Raw genomic sequence first — 16,549 nt, 5'->3', positions numbered from 1 at the left:
CGAGGCGGCGGAGCGGCCACGCCGCCGCTTTCGGGGGAATCTCCGAGAGGAGCGAGCAGGGCGGCTCCGGGAGGGGGAACCCCCCTCGGCCCGGCTATTCGCGTCCCCGGCGTCGCTCCTCCTCCTGGCGCTGATGTCAGCCGCGGGGAGGGCCGGCTGGCAGCGGCAGAGCGGGGCGCGGGCGGCCGCGGCAGAGCCGAGCCGGAGCCGCCGCCGCCGCCGCCGCCGGGACAGCGCGGGCTCCGGGGCGCCGCCGGCAGCGCAGCCCGCGCCCCAGGGCCAGCCGGGCCGGCACCGGGCCAGCCCCGCCGGGGGCCGGGCGAGCGCCCAGCGGCGGCGGCTGCCCCGCGGGGGGACCCCGCGCTCCGGTGCCCGCAGCCGCCCGGCGAGGGAAGAGCTGCCGGGCTGCGCTGCGGAGCCGCACCGAGTTCAGAGTCTCTCCGCGCAACTTGGGTTACGCGGCCGGACCTCTGCGGACTGGTGCGGGGCTTCCAGGGCGCGATTGCCTTTCCATCGTCTCGCGGCTGCAAAAGCAGATAATTGACTAAACCCAACAGAAATAAAACAAACTCAGGCTACCTAAAAGTTAGGATACCTTTTCTTTTTCCCCCTTTCTTTTGCAATTTTATTCCCTATGTGGAAGTCGAGTGTGATTCGTGCTCGGCACACTGCATGGGAAGAAGCGGCTGGTGCTTTGGATCGAGGATTTGCTGTTGCAAAGCGATCTAACTTCCATGCACTGGGGCAGCCTTCGGTACTCTAAAACGCCTTGATGATGTGCTGAGGAGCCCGTTTAGATTGGCATCTTGTGCAGAGAAGGCACTGAAGGTAAGAAGGGGGCTTGGGGAAAAGGAGGATTTTGGTATCCTTTTATATGGTATCTTTTGTCCAGCATTCCCCCCCCTCCCTCCCCCACCCTTGGAAGAAGAGCATCAGCGGTTCATCCAGAACAGTATGGATAGGTTGGAACCGATCAAGTAAAATGAAAGTCTGCTCCTGTGAAAAGTACACGGAGCTCACAAGTGATTGCAAGAGCTGTATTTATTTTTAGCCTGGTAACACAGCGCGGTGAGGATGTGTGCTCGCGGCGCGGACAGTGAGCAACTCGCCTAGCTCACGAATGAGGAGATCCGCGGGCTCAGTCTCTGATGGGCAGTTTGCATTGGCTGCTGCATTTTGTTGTATGTGTACCCCCCGCTACCTCCCTAGAGCATCCCATCAGCCTGTTTGATTTGTTGTTTTTTTGCAGATATAGTGCCTGCTATTAATGAGAGAGGGTGAGGGATGCGAAAAAGAACCCCAAAAAAACATATGGAACATTTTATTGATGTGATCGTAATCCTGTAATGGAGATTGCATTAAATGCGGATTGCATCAAAATGCCAGGCTGCTGTGGAGAGCAGAGAAAGCAAAAACTATGCTGGATTGTAAATGAAGTTCTTTGATTGAAGGATTTTCTTGAACCATGAAGAGATGTCTGTAAGCTTAAAGTTGATGTGTATATGGAGTACTGGAATGGGATAAAAACCAGATGAAGCTGAAATGTGTTTTAACTGACTCAAGCTCTGGATACAGTTAGAATTGGTTAGAGGCATTGCAGTGATGCCCAGTGAATTCTTGGTTTCAGCTATGGAGACCACAGAAAGGCAAGGAGAGAGCAGAACAGAGAATGACAAGGAGAGAATGTGATCGTGTGGGGAAAGGAAGGATGGTTCGTTTCTGACTTTTGTCATCGTGGTACAGAGCTTGCAGCCTGCTGGCTACAGGCAGAAACCTTGCAGGCGATGTGGAAGGCAAAGGATTTATCTCACTCTCCTTTTGCAGCCTGGGTGTAGTTGCCTGTAAGAAGTAGCTGTGAGGTGCATGGCAAAAGGCAAACAGGGACCTATTTGCCCCTCTCAGACACTGCAGGAAACTGAGGTTGGGAGAGATGCAGTCGGCTCAGCTGATCCTGCCTTTTTGAGCTTGAGTTGATAATACATTTTGAGTAATTGTTGCTGCTTATCTCAATAGGCAAAGGAGGGGAGAAGATGTTCAAGTTTATTGAACCGAAGCAGAGCAGAGGACAGTAGATACTATCAGCTCACCCTTGCATTCTTTTTGTGCTCTGATATATTCTGGCATAGAGAACTGAGCCGCAAAGAGCACCTTCTTCAAGCCTTACTGAAGGGAAGCCTAAAGACAACAAAAAGATTAAGTGAAAGATAAATTTTAACTTTGTGCTGGTCTGCAGTGGAAGTAGCATTGATCCGCTAGATTGCACAGGTCAAAAAAGGTAAGATAAGGACCAAAGTTATTTATTTATTTATTTATTTACTAACATTCCACACACACACAAACAAAAGTTGGTGTGTAGAGAAACATCCCAGAGCGCTGGATGCACCATGGCTGAGCACCACCTAAGTTGTAATTGATGTGAGAATCTTCAACAGTGCCTATCTGTAAGCGCAAAAGAGTTGGTTAGATGCAAATCTACATACAGCAAACCAACCCTGAATATCTGATGTTCTCAGGAGGAATTTGTTTCCCCATTTGTGTGTAGAATCTCAGGTAGCATTTCCAGAACTCTGTCTCTGTCTTGCTGTGTATTTGGCATAAAGTTGAGACGGAAACACTTATTTTAAATAAGATGAAGAAAAGCAGTGTAAGCATATTGAATTCCTCTTAAGCATTTTATTTTGGCAAAAGACAACTTTTTGTGAATTGTAAGAGATAGGTTTAGAATATTCATGGCTAAACTCCAGGGAGCTTAGTGTTAGCTCAGTAGGCAGAAGGTTCTTCCTCTAAAGAGGTATCTGGAAAAGGCATGTTTAAATTTCAAGCCATATTCAGTAGAGACTGTTGGTTTCCACATTTTAAAATCTTTTTTTCATGCCTCTTAGGGGAACGATGCTTAATCTGAGCAATAAAGCAAGTATTCCTAGCTCGCTTTTTTAATGGGAAGAGCAAGCAGTGTGCTTTAACTGTACTTCTGTATGTCCAATACTCCAGATTTAACTCTATTTTTTATCAAATAACAGCTGTGGAAGAAATTTTGTCCTTTGAAACCATGGCTATCCATGCAGATCTTGGTGTGTATTTTTGCTACAGAAGAACTCTACTTCATGGTTGCATTGTTCATTCTTGCAGCATTTCTTTAAATGTGAGCCTCACTATAGTTAAAGGATAATTTATATTCAGTGTAGTACTGTCTGCACAGTGGAATTGGCTTTATACATCACAGCCTCTGCAAAAAAGGAGATCAAAGATCTGAACCTGTGGTCCTGCATTGCATTTGTATTCTACGTGGACTTGAGTAATCTCACAGTGGAGCCATTCATGCTCCCAAAGTTAAGAGTATGTCAGCCTTTCCATTAGAACATCCATTTGCTTAGGAATTTAACAGCTAGTTTTAAGGGCGGGCTTAAATTGGTCACCTTCATACAGTAAAAAGAAAAAAAGATACCCTAAACAATGAGGTCTAATAGCATTTGGCACTGTTAAGTTGAATTTATAGAAAGCTTAGTAGAAAACAACACCTGTATGAACAATTGAGAGGTTAAAAGGGAAAAAAAACCCAGCAAACCTTTCAAAAGGCCCTTGTGGATCCAGGTGAGTGTTTCTGTCTGGATTTTAAAGGGCCCTGTGAGTGATTTTACTGCTTGGATTTTAAAGGGCCCTGACGAGTGAACTATTGTTAAGCAGGCAAGAGGACTTTTCTTGAGGGAGAACAGCACTGGCTCAAAGCGGGAATTAGTCAGATCTCAGTCTAATGGTTCAGTTTCACACTGCATCAGACCTAATGCCTTTGGCACTCTTCCAGGGGGTTCTTTTGAGGGTTAAGTTGCAAGAACAATAAACCCCAAACCTTATATTGTAACCCGGGAAGTTTTCCTTTCAATGAGCCAAAGAGAACCATTCACTTTTGAATAGTGCTGGTTGTCTGACCGAGGTGTTGGAAGCCTTTGGGGGATGCTGCTGCTAAAGCTCCTTGGCAGGTTGTCCACCTGAAACAGCCATCTCTGTAATCCTGCTTCCCATCAATGGACAGCCAGTGGGAACAATGGTAGAATCCTTTTTTCTAAAGCACCCAAAAGCCTTTTCCAATCCCTGCCTGACTCAAATATCCATCTTCTCACAACGAAGTAGTTGCTTCATCTGTGCAAAGGATGTGAATGCTTATAACAACTTGGGGCATATTTCAGGTTAGAAGTTACAAGGCTGGAATTACAAATACGTGTGGATCCAAGAGAAGAGTTGCACATGCAGTGTAATGCCAATGTACAAGGAGCAGGTTCAAGATGCAGCTTCCTGTTTTCCAAGTATTTTGGACTGGATGAAATAAATGAGTATTGTTTGCCATTTACATAAAAATTCATAGGGGAGATTAATATTCTTCTGTCCCAATTACCTCTTTCTGCAATGAGTTCACTGAGGAAATTTGTAGCAGTTGTCTTTTGCCAGTGCGATGCAGTAGCAGTGACCATTTCAGTGACCGTGAACTGTCTTGGATCTTTGAAAACTCATCCTCCTTGCAGATACACAGGCAAGTAATATGATGCCAGGAGAAGTTAATGTGAAAATTGGAATACAGATAAAAACACTGTGGGATTTAGTCTGTGGATACAATCACATCATGGTAGTTTTGACAGTAAGTAAGAAACTGTATCACAATTAAGCATTCTTTTCCTTTGAAGTCTGTTGTCATTGCCTTTAGTAAAATCCTGTTGGAAATTATTTCTGATACTCTTCGAAAATGTATAATTCCCCATAGATTATGCAAGATTTAGCCTTTTTGGTCCAGCATGGCCTGAGCCAAATCTTCCTGCAATCTGTGAAAAAATTCCTAGTGGAGCAGGGCCTTCCATAACTGTTTTTGCCTTACATTACGTACATACTTTAATTTCTGCCACTCCTTCAGGAGTTCTACGTGTTCATGTGGTATTGAGGGCATTGTTATAGAAGAATTTTGCTTGTAGGGATGGCAGAACTCAGCCAGTTTAACAGCAAATGCTTTACTAACTTTTCAAGGAAGTTCTTTTTAAATGACTGTTGTTTTCCTTAATTTAAGTCGCAAAGGGAACCTACATAGCCAGATCATCAAAGAGCCAAATGTGTTGTTAGAGAGACAGATGAATGTTGAAGTCACTGGAGACTTCCAAGTTCAATAGTGAAATTACAAGCAGAGCCCACTGTATTTAAAAGCCATCTTTGGGGTTTTAACACGGCAGTTCCCTGTGCTCAGAAACTTCGCCTGCTTCATCTTCCTGCCAGGGGAACATCTTGCCTTGTGTTCTACTTTGATGTGATATGGTTGTTTTGGGGAGGATTTTTTCCCTCCAAGCTGGTCTAGAAATAAGATGTCACTGGTGATGTAGTCTGTTTGCATATCAGTGTTTATCTGTTACATCCTTAAGGACATAGTTTTATTATTGTTGTAGGAATTTAATTAGTAATTATGTACGCTCGATGCTGTCTACTGAAGTAGCAAGAAATACATGCTAAAGGGGAAAAAATCAAGTTTGGAATGCTTATGCACAGCATATTTCATTTAACCAACTGTGCTATCTTGTTAAACAAATAAACGTATATGTATGGAAATCTATGATCTGCTGGATACGTGTTCTCACACGTGGGCACACTGCAGCCACATGTTTTCGTGTTTCCAGCTGTATTCCCTGGCACAAGACATAGACATGCCCACCCCGAGGAAAGTATGAAATACTTGGGGGATGGCTGAACTGCAAATTCCATAAAATGGAGCATAGGGAACAGTCATAAAAAAGCCAACTGCCTCCTGCTAGCCTGTAACTCAGATTTCATTAGGTCACATTTTGTTTAATAATCCTCCTGAGAAAGGAAGTTTCATGACTGAGTTTTATCTCTGCTAATGGAAGTTATAATTTAAACCCATGTTTAGTAATTTCTGCAGGTTCTTTGATTGCTTTTGTAGTTAGGAAAGTTTGTATCTCCCTGTCTCCTGACAAGTGTGAAGCTGTGTGTCCTGCCAGGCACATGGTTACCTGGATCATTGGTTTTCCTCAGGTGTGATGGTATTTTTCTCCCTGAAATGGAGCGTAGCTTCAACAGGAGGCATTGTGTCAAGGTGCAGGTTGGATTCACAAACTGGAAGGAGATTTTCCTAGGACTTGTGTGATGTTTCTGATGAAAGACCTAGACTTGTTAAATAGCCAGAGAGTGCCATAGCATTCCCTAAAGAAAAGTGCAGAGGAACTCCGGTGTTTGGAAATTCCATCAGATGATGACTTAGAACTGTAATGTGCGTATATAACTCTGAACTCAAATGATTTAGGGCCTCACTATAGTAGTTTGTTTAGATTATAGTTGCTCTCAGTAATTTATAAATATATGCAGTATATAAAGATGAAACTAAAGCTATCATTTAATGGAGTAATGGCTTCACTATGTCAGTCATTTAATTGACCCTTGGAAAATGTACGTGGCAATGTGTTGTAAATCAAAATCTGGAGTGCAAGGCAACACAGTAATAATTTTTGGGATGAAAATTGGGAAAGGAATATGTAAAATTCATTTTCTGTTCATGTCCCTGCCTTGTCCTCACTTGAGGTTTTACCAGAATGAATGGTTTCCAGTGAAGAGTTTTGAAATAGCTTCTGGTAATCGCGACTCTCCTCCAAGAGATCAGTTCAGTGCTTGTCAGATGAGTGTACATCCAGAGATCTCTGTTTCAAATTCGTGTTCAGGAGACCTGTAATTTTATGACTTATGAAAGAAGATGGGATATATAAAGTAAATCAAGAGTTTTGTTGTCCTAGTTTGTTACAGAGGCCTCGTCCTCTGACCAAGTGGCAGCTGAATTGGCAGTTATTACTTCTTTATCTTCTATGACTCCACCAGAAACTTCAGGAAAAAAAAACATACTCTTGTACATGTGCAATTGTTTATGGCATTAATGAAATCTGAGGAATGAAAGTTACAGAAGGGTCCTTAGATAATGGGGAATAAGTATATTTTAATTTTATGTAATCAATCTGGAATAGTGAAGGTGACAAAGCAGTCATCATGATGAACTATCATGAGGTTTTTGGGATTCACACAGTCTTCCCCCACCCTCTTTCATATATAAGTCTTTTAAAAATACAATATATCTAGGAGAACACCATCAACCACACTTTTTTAGCAAGAAACTCCTTTAAAATCCCTCTTTAAACAATTACAGAATTGCGGGCAGTCAGTGATGTTTATTTTTTGACAACATGCTCCTTCTATATAAGTTTGTATCTTGCACAGTTTAGATTTACGTACATAGAGAAAGAAAACCATTTTCATGAACTGCACTGGGAGTACCCTAAAGCAGAATGCAAAGTGTGTTTGAGATCAGTTCACAGAACATTAACTTTAGGTGTTTCAAGCTAGAAAGGGGGAGAAAACAGACACTTGGCATATCATTAAAAAAAAAAGAGTTGACCACTTAAAAAAGTCAGGGATCAAAGACTTTAATACTTTCAAAGAAATGTCTCACTTGTGTCTCTGGTCAGAAACTGTTGTGTTCTAGCTGAGGAATGAGGTGGGATATGTTGAACCTTGGCAGCCTTATGAGCAGTGAGCCCTTCTGGCTGTGTCAGTGCTGAGCCATCGGCGGCACTGAGTAGCCTGAGCTCGTGTGCTGAAGGGAGAGATGTTCCTGGTGACTAAATACCAGTGGCTCTCTGAAGAGTTTTGAATGTTTTAATGGAAGTGCTTAAAAATTCCTGCTTTCTTCCGTCCCTGAAAACAAAGTAAATTGAATTTACTTGTGCTCGCACTTTCTCGCTTTTTAAATTTGACTCAGCTGTCTTTGAAATAAGTTTGTTAATTGAAGCTGAAAAGTGGATGTGGGTTGAGTTTGGGGCCAATTACTTATTCTTTAATATTCTTTAATATACATACAAAATACGTATTTTGTGGCTCATTCAATGGATAAGCAACAACCAGTCTGTCCAGGTAACTGAGTGGAACCCTTGGCACTGGAAAAAGACATGGCTGTATTTTAGGACAATCACACTAAGCAAGAAATAAGTTAGAAAAAAAGATTATTTCTACTTTCCATTAATCTAAACTTAGACAAACAAACAACAAACAGAAGTTAAAACACTGAAGGAAGTTTATAAACAGGAAAAGAACTGGCTGAAATTTACCTGAATTTATGATAAAAATAATTTACTTTTATTCATGAAATCATAGATTCTTTGTAGAATGGTGGGTTAAACCTGAAATCCATTGTATTATCCATAAGTTGAAGAAAAAGGTAAATGTGCTGGTGAATTTTTCGTGCTAAGACAGTCTTTTTTTGTGACTGTATTGCCTTACACAGCTCACATTCAGTAGGAGGCTCCTAACAATATGAATGGAATTTGGCTCCATGTTTGAGTAGTGCTCTTTGGAATCACTGGGTAGGCCACTTTTAAAATACAAAAAAAATTCCTAGTTAGCCAAGTATTATTGCTGTTTGGGACTGCTTAGCATCGTGTACTTAGTCAATTGTGCCATAGCTGCTTCCTTTGGATATTTTTTATCTTGCTAACTTAAAGCAGGTTTCAGGTTTCGGTCATTGTTTAACATCAATGGGAAAACATAAACCCCCAGAATATTCGCTGGTTAAATTTGGTTAAAACTTAATCTGGCTTCATAAAAATGGTATTTGCTATGAGTCCCCTCAATGTCAGTTTGTACTTTTGTTGTACTGCACTTAACAAGAAGAGAGTATTTAAAAAGTAATGTCTGAATCAAAAATTGTGTAACATCCCTCTGCAAAAAATGTGTAGAGTCTCAGTTCCTTACATGTAATTCATTTTGGCAGGTACAGTACTTGTGGCCTCTATTGTATTATAAATGCTAAATACCTTGAAAGAAATCATTGGAAAAAGGTTTAGAGTAAGTGATTTAGAAGAGGCTGGCAGGCAGTAGTGTGGCTACTGCAGGATTAACTAAATTCTGGAAATGAAGTCACTTCAGAGTATTGGTTCTGTGTCTTGATTTAGTCATTACTGAAGCAGAAATCACTTTGCTGATCTGCTGAACTGCAAGACAGTGGTTGATGGAGATATTAATCAACCAACAGAAATTACTTTCTGAAAAACTTGGGATGCTCCAGTAATTAGAGGGTAACTTTGTCAGGACACCTCTTTAACTGCTGTGTATGCAGTTATGTGTACATATGATACTTACGTAAAACTGTGGCATTACAAGTAGGTCTTTTGGAAACCTCTAAGGGGGAAGTGAAGTGGAAATGATGAAATTTCAAGATACTCCTGGAAACAGCTTCAGTGTGTTACTATGGTAGTAAAATACCTGTTGATGAGCCTCACAAAAGTTAGATGTGCTCAGATATTTCTTAGTCTGATGGTGGAGGGAATTAACGTTTTTAACAGACTGTTTTGTGATCCAAAAGACCAGTTTTAGGATGACATCCATCATTTTGCAAGCCACATTTATGGCAGATTTTCCTCCTTTCCTTTTCTTTTAATACTGTTTGACTGATGTAGTTTTTACAACCTCAGCCATAACTGTTTTGGAGGGAGAAACGTCAAATCTGTTGTGGGTTGGCAACAGCCATTTTCTTTCTCAGCTTTTGAAGATCCTACTCAGTTTTATGAAGGACTCTGGAAATGGGAGCCCTAGTTGGAGTTACATATTTCTGTCAAAATGAAGAGTTTACTGCTGTCCTTGACATCAGTGTGATTTCAGGCTGAGTTCTACATGCTAATTTGCACTCGATCTTTTGCCATTTTGTATTTCCTGAATGTAAACTCTGTATTCACTGAGTTTCCTAGTGATTTGAAGTGCTGCAAGCACGAGATACTCTTGGTAGTAAACCAAAAGAAATACTTGAAGCGGATTTTCCCTTTTGAACACTACAAAAGTGTTCTCTTAATATTCAGAAGTATCCTTGGAAATTTTCAAAGCTTGACCTAAGGCCCTAAGCACCCTCATGTAACTTAGAAGCTTTAAGCAGGCTTGGCTAGATGGGCTCTCTAGAGGTCTTCCAGTGTGAACTTCCCTGTGGTTCTATAAAAAGACATTGACTCTTCTATATAGGTCACAGCTTTTTGTTTTGTTTCAACTGAGATTTTTTGCTCAAATTCAGGAGCTTGCTCTGTCCTTGCTCTTCTGGTTGTTCAGGTGGTGAAGAGGAGAGGAGCGGGACAGGAAAAGGAACCTACTAGTGAGCAGAAGAGAGCTGTTATTTGTGTGTTGGGTTTGGATCTCAGCACTGGTTGCTATTCCTGTCTCAGAGCATGCTATTTGGTGTAATTTGGGGGGCCTCCTTCAGCTGAGGTTATAGAGACAAGGCTGCCACTTCAACAAGTCATCTCTTCGCTTTGTGCTGGGCCCTTCTGAATACAGGTTGAAGTACTGCCTTTGATCTATGAAATACTTTTTAGCTTCCTTTCTCTTTCCGAGGAGATTCTGCTGTTCGTTTTTGTTCTTCTTTAAAGGCCAACTGGAAAGCAGAAACCTCAGCTTTATTAACAGAGCTGAGGGCAAGAGAACCTGAGACTGATTCTTTTCCCTTAGTCCTACAAAGCCTAAGTTAGTTGACATTCAGAGCTGTAAGACAAACTTGTTAATTCAGTTTTTCCTGAGCGTTTTCTGGGGTGGACACATTAGCTGGAGGGTAATTTTGTTTGTATTTTTGAAGAGTGTTCTGCTGATGCTTCATGTTGATGGTTTATTGCTCTTGACTACAAGAGTGACTGGAGATTGATCGACAGATTCCCTACAAAAAATGCAAGAAATGCATTTTCTAGAGAGGAACTTAACAGTGTATGACTGTGAGCATACAAGAGTAAAATCAGTTTGAGAATGGACAGTATTTTTATGGGCAGAAATTTAAGTACTTTCATTAAATATAATAAAAGATCCCTACAAATGAAATCAAGGATCTTAAAAATTCTCTGAAAAGGGTGTTTGTGGTTACAGAAGTTCTATATTATTTGTTGTTTCATCATGGAATTATTTGTCAAAGCAGGTAGTCGAACAAAAATTGTTCACTGGAAAGCAATGATGAAGATGCCTGAATGTGAACAAGCATTTCATGATTTTTGTTGTTAAAGCTAGATTAAGTATTTCTTCATTTCTGGTAGTTCCACTTACTTTCCATGCTGTGTGTCTAACACAACATCATTGGTATTTTTTTTTAATACATCTGAAAGGATCACAATACTTCATATGCTAAATTTAGCTGAAATTTAGATTAAAAATTACTTCCGTGGGTTTGTGCTCGTTTATTTGGGCCAATTTTAACTGAAAGCTCAGCAGAACACTGCAAGGCTCATTCAGTATTTTCCATCTGTGACTCTTGCTGTACCATTTTGTTTCTGCTGTCTGCAAAAGAACATTTTCTCTTAAAAAATACTTAGGTGTTACTAAATACTTCGGTAAATGTCTGCTGCATGCAATTTGTTGGACATTAAACATAGTTGTTCCACAATTATGGACTGTTTCCTTCAGATTCCATTGATGAAAGCTTCTTATCCTAATTATTTGTTTATCTTAACGAATGCATGGTAAAGGCTGTATTGCATTTGTACCATTCGACACTCTCAGTCTAATGATATTTTCAGAACCCTGCAGATGTGGATTTTAAATAAATGAAAAGAGCAGATGGTGTACAGGGAAATCTTTGGTAGGCCAAGAAGCTAAATCAAAGTTTCCCTGAGTTCCTGGAGTTACCTTATGTAGGGACTGCTTTTCCACCACTATAAAATTGAATAATGAAGTGTTGATCTACAGCATGTTGTAGAATCTCCTAGATATGCAGAGTATTCTTTAGGAAAAGCCTGTGCCATGGGAAGAGATCTGCAGCGTGCACTCTGCTTTTTACCATGTGTTTTAATGTGGGGCTTAGGCTTGCTTTGAGACGATCAACCCTGATGGTGCTGAATATAAAAAATGGCAATATAATTAGTCATCTCCAGCAGAAAATAATTTTTGCCATTTTTTTTCCCATGTGGAGGAGGGGATGAACTGGTTTTCAGTTACTCTTTATCATTTTGGTTTCTATTTTTGCCTCTGACTTGGAACATTTACCAATTACTTTTTTTTCCATCTTGTATTTAGGGATGGGCTATCTTATGAGATAAAGATTTAAAACTGAAACGCCCTGGTGAACCAGGGTGTACTGGTGGTAATTCAGCAAAAGCTGCTCCTTGTCTGATGGTCAGGAATAGGACACAGAACTGTCCATGGTCAGCTTTGGATATAAAGTGAGCTATTTACAACACTCTAGTCCTAATCCACGCTCTCTTAATTAAGACATTGCAAGTGTTCCTTGTAGAAACTTTATATTAAACTTTTTGGGCAGGGCACATATATATGAACTGTTTCTGTTTTGTTTTGCATTGGTGCCACTGCAGTAAAAGTTACACAAATAAAGATGGTACCCAAAAAGTCAAAAAAGAGACGGTTGTTGATCCGTCCCTGATTTGAATTACCCTAAAAAAATCTCAAAGATCCATCATTTCAAGCATATCTAGGCAAGAGAGTGTAATTTAAATGTGTAGTTGCCATCATGGATAGCATGTATGGCCTCTATAACCACAGGGAAATCACAGATTTTCAATTTCCCTTGGAATGTGTTCATTATTAGAAAGTGTTACCAGAGTATTGTTTGTTGTAGGAGAAGAAAGTCCTCTTCAAGTTTTTAATGAATCTCTTGAGAGATTCATCAGATTTACAGGTTAAAAAAGCTGTAAACATTCTACTGGGAACAGTCATTAAAGGGAAGATGAATGTGAGTTATCTGCATACTTCTGAAACAGAAACCCTGAAGATGATTTACAAACCAAAAAAGCTGTTTCTCTTTAAATGATGTGTGTTGCTGCATTGTGCGGTGAAATACAAAGTACGATTAAAAGCAAGTCTGCAAAATGAGAACGAATTTCACTGTTTGGAGAATTTTGTAAGTAAGACTACATTGATCTGAGTTTGAAGGGAATGAGCCTGAGACAAATATTTCCATCATTTCTAGATTACAAAAAGCACTAGAGTGCAAGAAAAAACCCTTCCTGCACAGATATCAACTTGGAGGGTCTTGTATTGAAAATCCGACTTCCTAAATGAAATAAGAATGAATTAATCTAAAAGTGACAGCAGAGGCCTGCTAAAAGGTTTGCCTTTCCATGAGGCACTTCATACCCTTGGCTACTCACTCAAGCTTGACTGACTCAGCAGCAATGCCAGTAAAAACTCATAATTTGTGATAAAACTGCTTAATCATTTTTTCTTATCTGTAGTATTACAGATACAATGAAGGGGGAACAGTTTTGAATATACCGCTAAAAGATAAAATGCAGATAAGTATTTCTAAATTAATTTATCCAAAATTTGATCCTTGAAACATTTTAATTGGTCACCTAAGATTCTGCTGAAGATGTTTTGGTAGCCAATATCTCCTGTTTCTTCAGAAAACTCCAGGCCTACCACGGAAGAGACTGTTTGTTTGTAGTTGGGATGAATTCTGGCGTTAGTTCTGTTTGGTTGGTGTAGCTCCTCAGCGAAGCACAAACGTGCTGAAAACTTGGAAAACAGCGAAACGTGAACTATGTCCCAACTGCATCTGTTGAACACAACAGCAGTGCTTTCACAGTCACTCAGCTTTCCAAGAGGTCACCCCCTTTGCAAATAATCTGCATAACGAACTGCTGTATTCGCAGCGCCTCATCATTATGAACAGGGTGTATTTCAGCTGACACTGCCATTCTCAACATGATGTTACCAGTTTAGTACACGGCTGCCAATCTGATCTTACTGTCATACTGGATATAGTCAGGGCTCCAAAATAAAATCACTGTCCCACCAAGGGGATTGATGTTTCTGCTGCATTTTCTTAATATTTTGTAAAGATTATCTGCTGCTGAGTAGTTTTTTCAAGGTATATGTGTGTGCATTTTATTTTATTCCTTTTTTTTCTATTAAAAAGCGTAAGTGGGTATATGTATGTGTATGGACATGCTGTGGCCATAAAAGTCGTAACTTATGTCCTTGGTCTAAGCCAGACATTGAGCTTTCAGGCTTTGGGCAAGCTTCTTCATGAGGCAGTCCCAATAAAAATCCATCTCTGACCTGGAATATGTGCAGAATCCTCTTAAGCTCACTTCAGCCGTGGCATGTAACAGCGTGGCTGACGATAAAGATAAATCAAGGCAAGAATAAGGACTTCAGGTCTGCTCTTTCTCAAGACTGAAATACACAAAACGTAAAGGAATGCACTCATTCATGCAGAATCATTTTTGTGGTGCAGCTGGTTGGTGGGAGGTTAATGAAAAAGCCTTGTGACATGTTCGGTACTGACATTGTGTTTGGGTATACCTTAAATACCAGTGGTGCAGCGTTAGATCTTCTGTTCTTTACATTTCCTTTTAGATGAATTTACTTTTGGACTGTCATTTCTCTATGTGACTGGAAAGCATTTTTCCAATTCGCATTTTCCACTGCCACCTTTCTGTGCCTGTTTGTCTCCCACTGACTCCTACTTTTCCACAGACATGGCCCCTAAAAGGAACATTTCTTGCTAGGAAAGCTCTAGGTGCTGAAAGATGATTTGCACTCCTAGGACTATTTGCTTCACAGAGGCTTGCAAGATTTTAGGAAAGATGCCAGCTAGTGCACAGACAGTTTGGCTCTCCAATCCCAGCATTAAGGGTAACAAGTTGTAAATAGCTGCATGTTGCCATTATCTCAAAACCCCGCTGCTTTCAGGACACGATGAGGGCTGTAATAAGAATGTTGTTCATTGCTTGTTGCATTTTTTTCCTTCTCTTGCCCAGTACTTACTGAAGAATAAGGTTTAAAAGTTGGATGGCTTGTGATGGCGTCTTGATGTGATTCTTTCATCTCACTGACCAGTGTCTTACTGGTGGAACTCTAACAAACGGATCACTGAGGTGACGGGAAGAATCTGAACCCAAACCTGCCACCATTTTTTTAAAGAATTATTTATAGGAAGGAATCTCAGAATCCAAAAATTTTGATTTTTTTTTCCTACAAAAATAAATAAGTGTTAAGAGAGCTGAATATATTTACAGTATCTCGTGTAAACTTTCATATATGTATAAGGCTTTCTTGCAGCTATATAAATCTGCACATCTTGATTGATGTCTTTTCAGCTATACTGTCATAAAAAGCATGGATTGTATCTAGCATATGCCACTCAAAGTTACAGTATCTCTTTTTTCAGACATATATAAAAAATTCAACTTGGTGCATTTAATGGAAAAATATTTTCAATGTTTAGGATTTGCTTGCTTTGCTTTGAGAATGTCTAATGTATTAAGTGTTGCATGTAATGCTCAGTGAAGCAGCTTTGAAAGAAGTTGAATAATTAATATTTATTAGTATATTTTTTTCATGCAATAATCATTTCCTGACCCAGGAAGAGTTGTTCTGTCGAAATGTGGAATTCTGTGTGACTATTTCTTTCCAAAAGAAAGTTCCAGCACTGATCACTGAGACTCATTGGCCTCGGATGTGCTGTGAAAGAACTGAAGCTTGATGTCATTCTCCTGTTAGTGTCCTCTGTCTGAAAACACAGAAAAACATGGCATGATTTGATTTGAAGGAGTGTGGAATTGTTCCATGTAGACATAAAGTAATGACAGTAGTAACAAGACTACTACATCAGAAGTATTGGTGATAGTACCGCTGAACAGGTGACCCAAAATTCTCATGACAGTTTCTTTCCAGGAGTTTTTGATCTATCAGAATAACAAAGAGAGAGCAAGCTGAACAAACCTCAGTGCATTAACTTTCTGTGTCAGGAGCTGATGATCATTCATTCCTTCATCCATTTTTGCCCATTTATTTTGGGGAGGTAGGAAGGATGGAGTAGAATACATTGTATTACCTGGGAGCACCGTCTTGAGTCTGTCTGAGCTGTGTCTGCCCTAAGCCTTGCAAATCTACAATGGAGCTGAAAAGAGCCTCCTGTGTAGGAAAGAATCAGAGCAGAGTCTTGGAGGAAAATTTCATAGATGTGATGACTTGGCTGTAGGAGTACATGGCTGGAACAGAACAGCACTGAGATGAATATGCTGCAATATCAAGGCAAAGTGCCAGGATGAAGGGAGTGTGTTCAAAGAAAGTGTGCCATTGGAGCTTCACAATAAAGAGCTTTGAGGCAAGACACTGAAGTACTGAAGAAAAAATCAAAAAGCCTGAGCCGTTTTGCCAAGCTATCAGGGAACACAAACCAAGATGAAACATTAAATTCTCATGGAGAAGCACCCAAGTGCTGAAGGAAAATGCTCAAATGTGCAGATAAAATTGATGGTTCCTAATGCAGAGTGCTTAAGAGGCAGAAGCAGAAGTGTGAAGTTAAATAACGTTGAACAGAGGATGCATGGAAGCTGTCAAATTAGGTCTTTTCTTCACAACTAAGTTTTTGGGGAAGCTGATGTTATGATTCAGTCTGGCTTTGATTGACAGCCTGCTTATGGCGACATCAAAGGATTTACTGGTGTTTTGGTACAAATGGAACACTTTAACCAAAGCATAGGACAGAAGTACGGAATCCTAGTACAGAGGACTACTGGGTTTTTACTATAGA

The 16,549-nt window shown here is 40.4% G+C and overlaps 1 protein-coding gene across 3 annotated transcripts in view; it reads left to right on the top strand.

Moving 5' to 3' along the window:
* The first annotated feature begins 325 nt into the window (after positions 1-325).
* The window catches only part of PCDH11X (protocadherin 11 X-linked), a 438,322-nt gene continuing 422,098 nt past the window's right edge, over positions 326-16,549 (top strand). For 2 of the 3 annotated variants that reach the window (XM_032123757.1, XM_032123756.1), the window contains exon 1: positions 326-828. The gene's annotated coding sequence lies outside the window, so the exon portion shown is untranslated. The remainder of the gene's footprint in view (positions 829-16,549) is intronic. The other variant, XM_032123758.1, reaches the window with a different exon arrangement.

Source organism: Corvus moneduloides, chromosome 14 (genome assembly GCF_009650955.1).
Source record: "Corvus moneduloides isolate bCorMon1 chromosome 14, bCorMon1.pri, whole genome shotgun sequence".
Taxonomy (NCBI): Eukaryota; Metazoa; Chordata; class Aves; order Passeriformes; family Corvidae; genus Corvus; species Corvus moneduloides.
This window is presented reverse-complemented; position numbering and strand designations above follow the sequence as displayed.